The sequence below is a fragment of the Mastomys coucha genome, unplaced genomic scaffold (genome assembly GCF_008632895.1).
Source record: "Mastomys coucha isolate ucsf_1 unplaced genomic scaffold, UCSF_Mcou_1 pScaffold6, whole genome shotgun sequence".
Taxonomy (NCBI): Eukaryota; Metazoa; Chordata; class Mammalia; order Rodentia; family Muridae; genus Mastomys; species Mastomys coucha.
The window spans coordinates 80,153,989-80,169,283 of record NW_022196912.1 but is presented as its reverse complement, the minus strand read 5'-3'; the positions used below and the strand labels follow the sequence as shown (position 1 = coordinate 80,169,283).

General features: G+C 40.8%; 2 long non-coding RNA genes across 2 annotated transcripts; one reads left to right on the top strand and one right to left on the bottom strand.

Annotated features, from left to right (window-relative positions):
- Window positions 1-3,072: 3,072 nt before the first annotated feature.
- Window positions 3,073-4,622, bottom strand: LOC116080760. The gene is made up of 2 exons (XR_004114596.1): window positions 4,373-4,622; window positions 3,073-3,436 (listed from the first exon to the last, which is right to left on the bottom strand). It is a non-coding gene; the product is annotated as an uncharacterized LOC116080760 (long non-coding RNA).
- A 6,091-nt stretch (window positions 4,623-10,713) lies between these two features.
- On the top strand, window positions 10,714-11,580 carry LOC116080881. Its single transcript, XR_004114651.1, has 2 exons — window positions 10,714-10,879; window positions 11,338-11,580. It is a non-coding gene; the product is annotated as an uncharacterized LOC116080881 (long non-coding RNA).
- Window positions 11,581-15,295: the final 3,715 nt, after the last annotated feature.

The following is a 15,295-nucleotide window of genomic DNA, read 5'->3' as shown; positions in this document are numbered from 1 at the left end:
TCTGGAGAAATAGGGTTGAAGAGATGTCTCAGCACTTAAGAGTGCCTGCTACTCTTGCAGAGGACCCAAGTTAGGTTCCCAGCACCCACACTGGATAGCATACAACAGCCTGGAACTTCAGTTCCAGGGAAGTGGCTGCTCCCTCCCCCTTGCTGTGGATGTGGCAGTAGCTACTGTGAGATAAGAACCATGGTGGGCCCTGAGGGTACCACATGTATACTGTGATGATCCATCATGCTGAGGTTTGTGCTCATACCATCCTCAAGGAGCGTTCTCCTGGGTCAGAGCTGTGAACATACAAACCCTGCAGCCATGTTCTGTTCCGAACATCCTTAACCTACCTGTAATGATTCACTTACAACAATTGTGGTTTTCATCCATGCTTAACTTCAAGTTTTTAGGTGCCTTTAGTACTTTAAAAAAAAAAAAAAGTTCTTGTTTTAAGAACTGCTAGGGTGGGCCGGGTGGTGGTGGCGCACGCCTTTGATCCCAGCACTTGGGAGGCAGAGGCAGGCAGATTTCTGAGTAGGAGGCCAGCCTGGTCTACAGAGTGAGTTCCAGGACAGCCAGGACTACACAGAGAAACCCTGTCTCGAAAAACCAAAAAAAAAAAAAAAGAACTGCTAGGGTTTTTTGTTTGCTTACTTGCTTTGTTTTGTTTTATGATTAAATAAAGTACTACCCACAAGAAAATTCCCATATTCTTCTAAGCATGTATTTCGTTTAAGAATTATTTATTTTTATGTATATAAGTATAATGTAGCTGTCTTCAGACACACCAGAAGAGGGCATCAGATCCCATTAGCGATGGTTGTGAGCCACCATGTGGTTGCTGGGAATTGAACTCAGGACCTTTGGAAGAGCAGTCAGTGCTCTTAAGTTACTGAGCCATCTCTCCAGCCCCCTAAGCATGTATTTTTAAAAGTCATTTATTGGAGGCTGGTGAGATGACTCAGCAGTTAAGAGCACCGACTGCTCTTCCGAAGGTCCTGACGCCTTCTTCTGGAGTGTCTGAAGACAGCTACAGTGTACTTACATATAATAAATAAATAAATCTTAAAAAAAAATCATTTATTTACATCCCAAATATCGTTCCCCCCCTTCTCCTCAAAGAGTTACTCCCCATCTCCTTTGCCCCTGAGATGGCACACCCACCTCTGCCAGTTTCCCCCTATACTGAGGCATCAAGGGCACATCCTCTCCCATTGAAGCCAGACTGCCAGTCTTGTGCTAAGCATGTATTAATAAGTATAAAGCATATAAACCAATAATGGCAAAGGTCTGCATAAAATGCTTGTCAGGAACTTTATTTGACCAGGGTCCCTCCTTGGAGAAGCTCCAAGTCTGTCTACTAAAGTAATAATAATAATAATAATAACAACAACAACAACAACACAATCTGAAAGGTGTCAATATAAATTCTGGTCTTTCTAGATGAGAGAAAATAATTAACTTAACAAATAAGATAAAGAAAACTTACAGCAATAAAAGACAAGAAAATTAGAGGCTATAAAAATTGTAAAAGACAAAATAAAGGTTTCAAAGGTAAATAGGAATTATGTTTACAAAGACCCTGAGCAGAGATCATAGAAAGACTATGACACCAGATTTCTTTTAGAAGAACACTCTTGGCAATGGTATAGAAGACACGACACATGTGTGTATGATTGGGGGGGGGGTGCACGTGCTCGCGCGCACACACACATGCTAGAGAATAGAAGACAGCTTCATATCACTATAAATCTAAAAACTGAATATTTCATCTAAGTTATCTCTAAGATTTGAAAATCAATCAATACTTCTGGAAATTCATTAGCCCAGATTCTTTAGAGAGTGAACACTTAGTCAAGAGTAAATTTCTGGCTGGGAGGTGGTGGTGCACACCTTTAATCCCAGCACTTGGGAGGCAGAGGCAGGCAGATTTCTGAACTGGAGGCCAGCCTGGTCTACACAGTGAGTTCCAGGACAGCCAGGGCTATACAGAGAAACCCTGTCTCAAAAAAACCAAAAAAAAAAAAAAGAGAGAGAGAGAGAGAGAAAAGAAAAAGAGAATAAATTTCTAACTTTATTTTTACTATGACCAAGACAGCCTTAAGAGAATAAATTTCTAACGTTTTTTTACTATGACCAAGACAGCCTTAGCACTTCCTTCTCCTGAACTTTAATTAAATTTATTCCTGAATATATCCCACAGAGCCTCGAGCATTTAATCCAGAAAACTTTCCATTATAACTGCTTTCTCTGCCCACTTGAGATGTGAATACAATCTAGAAATACATGTTTCTAGGATTTCAGAGTTATACGTCTTCCAAATGCAATCAGCAAGAATGTTACCACGTCTCCTAGTCTTGCAGGAAGTGGTCGCCCCACCTCAGTAAGAGCACCTGTGAGCTAACACTGCTGGTGTAACTACACTGTTGACCTCTAATGTCCTCTAATACTTCATTAGCTCACTCCAGCCCTTAGGACATGCTCCCACCTGTCATTTAACAGAGCCAAGCTTCTTCCTTCCCATACTGCTCCATTTAGAATGTTTATGGATCTCTTTGAAGTATCCTTCACGTCTTGGCTTGTCCATCACACCCTCTAAGACTTCTACGATGCCACCTCTCCAAGCCTGGGCTAGTGTCGTTCAGTGCTTCCCCTTGGCTAACATTCATTATGCTTTACCAAGTATCCATGTACTTGTCTCTAACTCTACTAAATCTCCACCAGGTAAGAAGCATGTTTGTTGTGTTCACCACAGTACATCGACTCTTCATGAACATTTTTTCATTTTGTGATTTATTTTTTTATGTTTGAGATTATAAAATAATTACATCATTTATCCTTTCCCTTTCCTCCCTCCAAACCTTATCATATGCTCCCCTTGCTTTCTTTCAAACCCATGAGTTCTTTTTCATTGTTACTGCACACATATATATGTGTGTATGTATATATATATATGTATATGTATATATATAAACAATATTCTACATATGTCCTTCTCAGTCTGTATAATGTCACTTGTATAGATATATTTTTATGGATGACCATCTAGTATTAGACTATTTCTCCCACTCTCAGCATTTCTTAATAGCTTGTTATTTTTTATTTAGAATTTGGACCTCATGGGCTTGCCCCAGTCCACTTTGGTATGTCTATTGTTGTTGTTCTCGTTCAGCTCACACTTGGGCAGTCATGTTTGTGAGACTTTATGGGCGTAACTTCTGACATTCTCAAGAAGCACAACCTCAGAGCAAACTACCTGCTCCTCTGGTTCATACAGTCTGTCTGCCCGCTCTTCCAGAATGTCCTCTAGTGGCAGTTCTCTTGCAGAAGTATCCACCGGGACTGGCTCCACAACCCTGCACTTTTTTAACTGCTTCAGGTTTTCTGTAAGAGTCTTGTTACCATGAGAAATTTTCTCAATGAGGAGTGAGGAACCCATATTTATCTGTGGATATAAAGAGAAACGTTTAGACTGTTGCTAGGGATTATGCTGGTTTAGTAAAGTGGTTGTAAGTTCTCCAAGACCCATAACTTCTCCAGCACTGGGTAGCTGGCTGGATTTCCAGTACCGGGCATGGTTTTCCCCTTGTTAAGGGGGTCTGAAATCCAATTAGAGTCCTGTGGGTTACAACCAGTGTATGCTTGCCACCCTTAGGGTCATTCTGCCAGGATGGCCATTATTTTGATTCATGGGCATCATAGCTGGGTAGGACTATTGGTTGCTTCCCTCCTTTGGAAACTTGTGAGGCACTTTGTGGTACCATGAGAGCTAGTCCTCAGGGAGGAAGCTGTCAGGTCAGTTCCAGCTCAGGAGTTTCTGGGCCATTTCTGATATGGTGTGATGATATATGGTGTGGTGATATGGTGTCTTCAGCAATGCAAACTTAATTACCACCTCTAGGGGGCCACCAAAGACAACAGCAATAGGCCGTTTTAGAAGTCTCTTGGACAGCCTGACCAACAACTCAAAAGAGGTCTTCTCATGTCTGGTATTGGGGTTTTTATAAAGTGGTCTTTGGATCTTGGAAGGAGCATTGTCATCCCAGATGGGGAACATTCATTTAAGTTTTATGTGTATATTTATATACAGAATTACATGTATTAATGGTAGATAGTTAATAGTATGATTCCTTGTGACTTTTTCAGACAACCTTATTGTTATTTTACCCCAGCCCATGAATAAATCCTCCCTCCGTCAATCAGTGATTATTGATTAAAAAAAACCTCCAGTTTTTCCATTCAAACCAAGACACTAAGGTTTCTGAAATTTCAAAACAGGTTGCTAAATACTTCACTTCCTTATCTATTTTCAAAACATGTTAAGCTGCTTTCAGTCACTAATAAGGAACACAAACATTCTACTCCCCTTGCCAAAACCTACCTGAAAGTGATCAGATTGACTGTGGCCCTCCTTCCCCAAGAGTATATAAGCAGTAAAGACTTCCGGGAGACAGTCAGACTAGACAAGCTACAAAGAAAAAAATCTGACAAACTGAGTAGCCTGAAGGCAGTAAAGACTGGTCAAACTGCCCAGAGGCAGCTGAGACCAGCCAAACTGCCTGTCAGAGGCTCAGGCCAACCGAGATGTCTGAAATGGACACGCTCAGCCCGACCGAGCTGCCTGCACTTTGTGCGGCGCACTCCAGGGTTCCAGCTTCCGTGACCTAATTCATGCTGTGGTGGGCTTTTGATGACGCAGCCGTCTTTGAGTCATGTCTGTTTCTGTCAGAGAACTTTCACCTATCTTCCTGTAAGTAACCCTAATAAAACGCATTAGTTCACCAAATCAGTCTTTGGTGATAGCCTTACTTGCTTTGTTGTTGGTTTCTTACTTGCGATGAGTAGACTTGTTCATGTCACCCTAGGAATAGTGCCAAGTAGGAAGGGGATGGGAGAGAGAATGAGCCAAAATGAAATGTGTATAAGCATGCTGTCTAGAAACTGCTTGCAGTAATAGCTCATTTTAAAAGATAAAGATGATTTTTAAATTTTTATTTTATAGGTTTGAGTGTTTTGGCTGCATTTAGGAAATATATAATGTATGTGCCTCATGCCAATAAAGGCCAGAAAACGATGTCAGGTCCCCTGGAACTGAAGTTACAGATGGTCATGAGCTCCGATGTGGATTCTGGGAATGATGCTCAGATCCAGCCCCAGGGGTTTTTTGTTTTGTTTTGTTTTTTGTTTTGTTTTGGTTTGCTTTTGGTTTTTTGTTTGTTTTTGGTTTGGTTTGGTTTGGTTTGGTTTGGTTTTGGTTTGGTTTGGTTTGGTTTTTCGTTTTTCGAGACAGGGATTCTCTGTGTAGCCCTGGCTGTCCTGGAACTCACTCTGTAGACCAGGCTGGCCTCGAACTCAGAAATCCGCCTGCCTCTGCCTTCCAAGTTCTGGGATTAAAGGTGTGTGCCACCACTGCCCAGCTTTTCTTTTATTTCTTATTTCTATTTATTTCTACTATTGCTTTAATAGATAACTATTTACAAAACCTAATGGAATTTTCAAAAAAAAAAGGAAAAAGAAAAGAATTCCCTTGAGCTTATCGTGTTAATACACTACATTCATCACAATTGTGGCATCACATGTTTTGCCCATTAAGCACAGCACATACGTCAATGTAATCTGGTACACAAGTCAGGAAACAACTGTCATGACCTAATATACAGATTCCTAGGATTCAGATGGCCAGGCAGTGCCTGTATATGGCCTGCTCTAGACAGTCTGGACCTGTACTGTATCACAAAGGTGCATGTGCTGGAGGCTTGGCCACTAGGCCATGGAAAGCTAGAACCTTTGGGAGGCAGAGTCTAGTAAAAAGAGAAGCTAGGTTTTGGACTATAGTCCCTGGAGGGGCTACTGAGGTCACTTCCTGTCTCTCTTACTTACCCAGTTTCCTGCCATGAACTGCATATCTTCTTCCACCACACATTCCTGCCATCATGGACCAAGCCACCACAGGGCCAAGTAACCATGCACCGACATCTCTGAAGCCTTTTCTCTTCATTAGTTAATTGTACTAGGTATTTTGTCATGTGGTTGAAAAGCTATCAGAGCCTTCAGTATTACTAGTTCTAGCTTGTCCCATTAATACTTTTTAAATTTCAATATACCAAGGTTAGAAAGACTTGTTCAGTCCCCACATATATTTTCTGAACAATAAACAGTGATTAAGTGTGAATAGAGCTCCTTTGTATTAATCGTATTTCATTACAGGAAAAAATATTTCATACAAAGTTTTTAAGGTAAAATATGGAGTGAAATAACTCTCAGCTAGAACTATTTTTAAAGGGTATATGTTTGCAAATATCTTGGGGTGCTACTGCTGCAAAGAATAACACACACTAATACGAGCAGACCCAGTGCCACCTCATTATTCCAATCCCTATTAAGGCAAATAGCCACACGCAAACAAGCTAACCTGGAGCACTGTAAGTAATGAGAGTGTTAAACCAAGTCCTGCATAATTCATGGAGCCTAATTCCTCTGGTTCCTGGCAGTTCTCTCACAGTCAGCTGAAACAATGCAGAATGATTACAAAGATGCCTCGCCTCTGCTGCTAGGGGGGATGCCCGATCTATTAAACTAGCTCATTTATTTAAATAATCATCATCGGTGGCTACTTTGCATTCCAGGTTGGCTTCCGTAGGATAATGTAATGCAAATGTACCTCAGTGTCTGCCTCACGTGCAAAACCTGATTTAGAGGCGAACTAGAGGCCCAGGGTAAGAGGGCATACCCTGTGACTCTCAGAGGCGTGGAGTCACATTGCTGGCTCTTCATCTTGGCACTGTGAAGGAGTCTGGTGTCAGCAAAATGATCCTGGGAGCCAAGCAAGCTGGGAGATGGTTCTATCTCTGGATCTTCCATTGACTCAATTTGACCTAAGCCAAACTTGTCTAGACTTTCCTCTCAAACTCAATCACGTGAGATGAGGATCAGAATAACTATGAGACTCTTCCAGTTCTCATATGCAACCATTTGCATCCCCACCAAGGTACTCGAGCTTCTGACCATATTCCAGTAGATTTCAAGAATAAACTTTGCAGAGATTTTCTTACATAATATTTTGTGTAAAGGTTTTCTAAGCTTTAATTAGCTAATGAGTTAAAGATGTCAAGGGAATCAACCTTTTCCTGAAGCTCTGATGCTACAGGCGGCATGATGGAACCACAGGGTGGGTATGGGGTATGACATCATTGATAAACCACTTCTCGGACTGGCGAGATGGCTCAGCAGGCAAGAACACTGACTGCTCTTCCGAAGGTCCTGAGTTCAGATTCCAGCAACCACAGGTAACTCACAACCACCCATAATGAGATCTGACGCCCTCTTCTGGTGCATCTGAAGACAGCTACAGTATATTACGCTGGAGGGAGCGGGGCCAGAGGAGCGAGCAGGGGCCATCCTGAATTCAATTCCCAGCAGCCACATGATGGCTCACAGCCATCTGTACAACTACAATGTACTCATACACATTAAAAATAAATAAATAAATCTTTAAAAAAAATAATAAACCACTTCTCTAGTGAAGCCCACAGACTCCCTTCCTTCTGCCTTTCTTGTGAGATAATAAGTATTTGTTTTGTTTACATTAGTTAAGTTAGGGTTTCTGTTATTTACAGGCCAAAGAATGCTGTCTGATACATGTGAACGGTTATTTATTCTAGCTATCCCATATAAAAGACACAAAAACCTGGGTTTTATTTACAAGCTGTAAGCCTAGATGGGACAGGTTCCATGCCATTCTCATTTACATCCAAACCTTGTGCCCCTTGTCACTTGCTGTTTGAATCTTTCAAGAGCTGCTTCTCTCCATCAGCCTGTCCTCAGGGTGCACTTCTCCTTGAATCATGTTCATAATCCATCTGGTCTCATGGTAGCTTCCTCCTCCTCCTTCTGTCTTCTTTGTCCTCCTCCTCGTGGTCTGTCTCAAGACCTTCCACTCCATTCTCAGGCCTGCCTTCCCATCCTTCTGCCCAGTCATAAGCCCTAGATATTTATTGACCAACCAGGAATGAAATTGAGGGCAAGGTTTACACAACAAAGATGGTGTGTGTGAGAACGCACTCATCTAGACAGCAAGCAGATCTTGGGGTTCAGAATTTAGTATTTGTATACCTAGCGCCAAACCAACCCCCAACAGATATACATGTAGCTAATAGAGTCTGTCTATTACAGAGTTTTACATGTACACATAATTTAACTGTTTTTAAATGATTTATACAGCAAAAGTTTTTATAAGCAATAGCATACTTATGGAGAGTTAAGCCACACACAATATTAAACAAGGACATGAAGACCTAGTCTAGGAACACAATATACTGGGCAGGGGTTTATATTAGATTTATCAGGGGTTTGGTTAGTTGGTTTTGTTTGTTTGTTTATTCACACGTCAAAAGGAAAAATATGAAAGGAATTTTAGGAATGAAACTTCTTGTGTCAGGCTGTCACTTTGCAGAAGCAGGAGAGGGAAAAGGCCTTATGTGTTACCTTTGCCAAGATATGTGTTTCCTACAATCTATTTCTCATTGGTATTGATCTTGAGGTATTAATGCGTACGCTGACTTCCAGCTGAGCCTGAAATGAGATGCGTCCCTTGGAGGAACAGTACTATGAAGCTGATCAGGTAAGTACTGAGGGGTTTCATGCTAATCTATAAGACTCCTGCTCTGCTCCAGGGTGATCATTTCAACATACAGAGAATTGGGGAAGGACAGGTGTTTTAAGAGTCAATTGGAAATTCAACAGAGGAATTAAATGAAGCCTTGGGCAGACAGTTCCCAGTGGTTATGTTGAACATTTTAACTGATGTATCAATCATGTGGTCCACGAAAATGACCTCAGTAAGTCTGGCTTGTCTTGCTATCTAACACACAGGCCACGTTACAGTGGATGGACATCACAAGTTTTGCAATATTCCTAGTCTTCCTGTTTTCACTTGTGTGGGCTCCATCACGACACACTCCTTCACCTTCACTCTCCTCTGTTCCTCCCTACTCCGTCTGTCCGCCACTCTGCTTTCCTTCCGAGGGCTCACTCATCATCTCAGGTCTGACCTTCTACATGCCTTCCTGAAACATCCCTCTGTTCTCAGTTCCTATAGAGGAAAGTCTGCCCAGCACAATTCCATGTTCTGATGTATTGCGGCAGACTGGTATGGTGAAGGGCTTAGCCTTTAAGAATTCAAGCCAGGCTCTGATGTTAATTGACTCTGTTGTTTGTATAGCAGACCCTCAGTAAAAATTGCTGGGATGTCTAGTATTAATTTTCGACTGGACATGAGGATGCCAATCTCTGCACATGCCTGTAAGGGATGGTCTAGATAAGGTTAGACTCTGGGAAAGTCTGTGGGGATTATCTTGATTGTGTGAATTGAGATTGGAAGACTAGGGGGATCTGAATTGTAGAAAACTAGAGAGAGCAAAAAGAACACTTACAGGCATTCTTTTTTTTTTTTACTATATTCTTCTGTCTGTGTAAATAATATGAATAGCTGTTTCAAATTCCTGATCTCTTTTCTTTCCTGCCATGGTGGACTGTAACTTGAACTATGAGCTCAAATAAATCCTTACGTTGCTTTTGTTGATTTCTTTTTAATCATAGCTACAGTAAAGAAGCCAATATCGTTGATATCTATTTTTATTAGTAACAACAGCAATTAACAATGATTGGATTATGAGTTTGCTAGCTAGTATAAGATGCATTTAGGCACCAGATGCAGTTTGCTCTGCAACAATCTACAAAGATCATTGAGTTATAGACAGAACTGAATGTATGCATGAACCTAACGCAGGTGCTGGCTCACAGGGGCATAGAAGTGGGATCCAAGCACGGGAAGCCCAGTTATAATCTCAAGTAGAACAGTTGCCCTGTCTGTAATAGCAATGCATCAGTCCTACTCACTTCATAGCGTTGTGGGAATTGAAAAACGACGAGTATAATAGCTTTTGTAACGATTGTAGCTATCCCTCGGCTTATGAAATTACGTTGTGATGTATCCACAGGAAGTTGGAAACTGCTTTAATATGCTTGACTTACCAAACACCACAACTCAACATCGCAGTACCCTACAGGAAATCAGTTGTTTATCCATGAGCTCTTACATCTGGCTGAAAGCTACTGCTCACTGCTAATACCCAGAATGACAGAGTATGGCACTCATATTGCTAAGCTAGAAAATTGTGAAAACTCTAATCTGAAGGGTTTTCTACTGAATGTGTGTTGTTTCTATAACATTGTAAAGTCAAAAAAGTCATAAGCGGGCTGAATTTACAATATCATTGTAAATTGAAGACAGTCTTATATACAAATATTTAGGATACTTTTACTATATTCATATAAATGTTTTCATAAGATCCCAGAATGCTTATAACATCAAATGATTAGAGAATGCATAATTATTCAATAGTATGACTAAACAAAATGCATTTTTTAAAAGACTACAATGAAACTTACCAATTTGTTAATAGTGCATCTGATAGGAGACAAAAAGATGAGGAACTCCCTCATACCTTCCAAGTACATGGGCAGCCTCCTTAAATTTTGTGCCCATGACAACATTCTGGGCACTCAGATAAAATCACATTTCTAGGGTCACACTGGTGGCAACATCGAACAGTCTCCCTCTACTTCCTTTCTGACAGGATCTTGACAGGAAACCAGGTAAACACAGGAAGTGATTGGCAGCGGTCTACCCCAACAACAGCACTCATAGCTCAGTTCAGAGTTGAAAAGCAATGGATTAATACCTGGTACACTGATCACCTAAAAATTCCACCGGAAAGAATGACTTTTCTGTCTCATTCCTAAGGATGAAATCTGAAGAGGGTCAGTGTTCCAACACCCAGCCAAAGAAGGGCAGAAAGCAGAGAACTCCCAAGGAATGCACTGCAGGGTGAGTGTTTGCTTTGAATCAGGAATAGAACCTGCCTAATAAATTTCAGTTGACATTTGATATCAGGGATCCAGAATCATCAATATTTAAAGAAATAACCCAGTGATAATCCAGGTGGTGTAAAGTTGCTTGGGCAGCATGAATGCTCAAGCTGAAAGCCTGCTCTCAAAAAATTACCACCTTACCAGCTAAGCAGCCAAAGCAGAGTTAGAGGAGAAACAAGTGGGAGGATAGCTCTAGGAAAATAAGGGACTCCTGGGTGTGTTTTGATGTGGTAAAAAGAATACACTATAAAATGCATAATATTTCCATTAGTTATATGTCTGCCACATTGTGTAATACATTCTTGCTATCTGTTACAGCAATTAGCTAATTAGATGTAGGAATTAAAGGGTGTTGCCAGGCATAGTGGCACATACCTTTAATCCTATCACTAACTGTGAACTCCCTCCCCTCAGCCAGGACAGTTTCAAAAAGAATGCCATGGGCTGGGGACTGCAGCTGCTCACCTGTGGAGTGAAACACTGACTGCTGGAGATTAAAGACTGTTGACAACCAGCTCACCTCTGTCGGAATTGCCTTTAAAGTCCCTTCCTCTGATCTCATGTTTATGTTTAAAAGTTTGATTGTTGTTGGTTTCAGGTTTTTTTGCCTTACTATAAAAATACTCTGCACCCAAAGTAAAGTACACCTTGATAAAGCTTTCTTGGTGAGCATCTCTTTGTCTCTCCCATCCTCTTAATTCTACAGGTCCTCAATAATCTCCAGTCCGAGACAACCCACGAATGTGTGGGCTCCGCTGGCCAGACCCCCACACTCAGGAGACAGAAACAGAAACAAGTTCACTTCTATGAGTTTGAGGTCAGTCTGGTTTTATAGAGTTTGGGAACAGCCAAGCCTATATAGTGAAACCCTGTCCCCCTGCCTAATAATAATAATAATAATAATAATAATAATAATAATAATAATAATAATAGAATGTTGAAATAAATAAAGCAGGTGACTGTGGTGCATACCTTTAATGTCAGTATTTGGGTGGCAAGGTGCTGAGTTCTTGTGTAGTCTGGTCTACAGAGAGTTCCAGGACAGCTTAAGGCTACACAGATAAACTCTATCTCAAAAAAGAAAAAAAGTGTTGGGCAGTGGTGGCACACTCCTTTAATCCCAGCACTTAGGAGGCAGAGGCAGGTGGATTTCTGAGTTCGAGGCCAGTCTGGTCTACAAAGTGTATTCCAGGATAGCCAGGGTTATACAGAGAAACCCTGTCTCAGAGAAAAAAAAAAAAAGTAAATAATAATACAATATATTTGGTATTTCTGCCTCAGTTCAATCTAGGATAGGGATGGAGAATGTAGAAATGTTTAAGCCTAAGACCAAAAATAAGACAAAACAAAGAAGTCTTAAATTCTTCCATCAATAAAACAATAAGGATCAGATGGGAGTAAACGAGTACCCACTGAGGAACCAAAGCTTTTAAGTTCAGACTCCATTTTAGAGAACCTGACCTAAGTTTGAACTCAGGTAAACTAACAGACTGCTACTTAACATTAGTTTCCAAGTTGCCCCCCAACAAAACCTGAGCCTAGCTCCAGTCTCTAGGCTAGTCCCCAACAAGACCAACATTTCCAGGTTACACCCTCAACAAGACCCGTGTCTCCAGGTTATTCCCCTAACAAACCTACACCCCCAGGTTACTAGCCCACCCCCTGCCTAATGACCACCAATGCAGAGGGGAGCAGAAGTTAAGTTTATGTTATGACTCTCAGCACCAGCCAATTATGTTAAAGGCCACAGCAGCTTTCCAGTTAGATGCTTGCACACGTATTCCCTGCTTGCTGCTTACTATATAAAGCCTTGCCCCATAGACATTTGGGGCTCCCCCAATACCAAAACTGTCCTGCATGACAACGGTGTGTTGGAGGGCCCGAGCTAGCTCCAATAGAATAAAGACCTTGCTGTGAGTTGCATCACATTGGCTCCTGGGTGTGTTTTTGGGGATCACTAACATTTCCCTGGCACAACACCATAGCTAGTCAAAGAATTTAAAAATTAAGTGAAAGTTATTCCCCAGACACTCACAGAGGGCCAGTGAGATGGCATCTACCAAACAAGGCTATCTGATTGAGCCCCACATCCCACAGTGGACAGAGAGAACAGACTCCCAAAAGTTGTCCCTTGACCTCTATACATGAACATGAACTTCATTACACAAATGCATATGCATCTCTCTCTCTCTCTCTTTCTCTCTCTCTCTCTCTCTCTCACACACACACACACACACACACACACACACAAAACTCACTGTTGGAGACAATTCATATATATGAAATAAAAAACTGTCTCACAGAGTAGATAGCAAAGAATGATGTTATCTCAAATGGGAGGTTTCACTGCAATTTGAAATGTAAAAACACAACTATGAACCTCACTGTGGCTAAAGATCCATCTGTCACGTGCTACACAACACTCCCCAGCAGCAATGGCCCCAAAAGACCTAGCAAATTGAGGTAGCAAATTGAGTCAAATAATTTCACTAGAAATACAAAGTCTTACCCTTCTTTTAGGTTGTGGAGATCAAAGGAGACCTCAGCTGATGCAGAGGAACTTTCATGAAGGCCTTCAAAGCCACCATATTGCTGTGCCTTCCTGTTTCTCCCAGTCCTCCCTATCTTGGCACAGCATCCACATCCATGTAAAATAGAAAAGGCAGATGGGATGGAAAGGGCACATTTATTGCCTTTGTCCTAAGCTAATTCTAAATTCAGCTGGTTTAAAAATTCTTCATCTTTCCAATAAGACATAACAATAGACCTTGATTTAAAAAATAAAAAAAAAAAAGGGGGGGGCCACAGAACTCTTAAATGTCTATGGAGTAAAGGAAATTAGCCTTCGCCACACCTATTTCAGCTTTGTTCAGAGGGAGTCCTGTGGCTGACCCTCAGAAAATGAGCTCCCACATTCTCAGCTAATTTGCTTTGTAGACTGAAGCATTTTTCAACATATGCTTTACAGCTGCTTAGTGGCTCATGAAATTGATTTTTTCAATCATATTGTATGTTTGTATATAAATATACATGTGTTGGGCCAAGGTATTAAATGCATTTTTATTTTGCTATTAATCACTAGCCAAAGAAAGTTCTTAGAGTTTTGGGATTGTGTATGATAGACAAGCACTCTACCACCAGGCTGTGTCTTCCTCCCCTTACAAACCAAGATGGTTGAAGAATACTAATATAATTTATTAGCAGGGAATATTATACATGTAAAAAATCCACATTGATATCTAGCCACAAAAAGCTACACTGGTATAATAACAAAGTAGTGTCAGTTATTACTATGATACTTCAGCTTGCTCCTTACAATAGAAGAATTCAAAGAACACTCCAAATGTGCATGTTATATGATGTCTTCCCTTGAGCAATCACTACATAATGGCATTTAATGGCCAAACACCCATGTCTATAATAAGGCATTCATGTATGATCATGGAAAAGTGAATGTATTCATGCAAGGAATTTAGAATTGTGAATTGTCTATGTACAGAATACACAAATGTAAAGGAATGTTATTAATATGAGACCTGCTTATAGTGGGTTTGTTACCACACACTGCATATAGAAGATATGCACTCCTAGTATATAGAAGAGAATACCCTAAAGACATAAGCACCTGTTATGATAGGCTATTTGTAAGCACTGAGCAAAAGCCCACAAAGTGGCCAAATACAGCTTACAAGAAGTGCAGACTAGTGTGTGAAATGACTTCTTTGCCCGTTTCTGTCTTGCACTTTCCTCCTTATTCACCCTAGAAAGGTCAGCTCCATTGATAACGGACCGCCTTGAGTATTAACCTAGAACAAGCCATTCATTACATTGCTGCTCATTATTTTACGTTTCTCTGGCCAGTGTTCTTAGATGTTATTTGGGGCTAAATATTCCATAGCCATCAGTTGGCAAGGTTGGTTGTTTGCTATACTTCTAAAGTATAACGTCTTTAAAATTAGTCAAAGAACATGATTCTGAGAAAATTATTTTTTTCCTCACAAATCTAAAAGAAATAGAAAGGCAAAGAAAAACATACAGAACTTCCCACAGAGAAGAATAAATCAATTTCACTTGAGTCTCACCTCTTTATCCCCAAACATGGTCATTATGCTACTTAGAACTGGCATAAGTGGGAGCAAGAAATGCATGAGGGAGGAGATTCTGGGTGGGTGTACTATTAAATACCATTTTCTTAACTCTTAGCAATTTGACAATGGTACTTATGAGTACATTATACTACTTAATCCAGATGCACTGTGGTACCAAAGATGCTATTCAGCTCCATTTTTCAAATAAGGAATGGAGGCTCAGAAGGATAAAAACAAGTCAAAGACAAGCCACAGTCTACCTGATGCTTTCATTTGCTGCACTG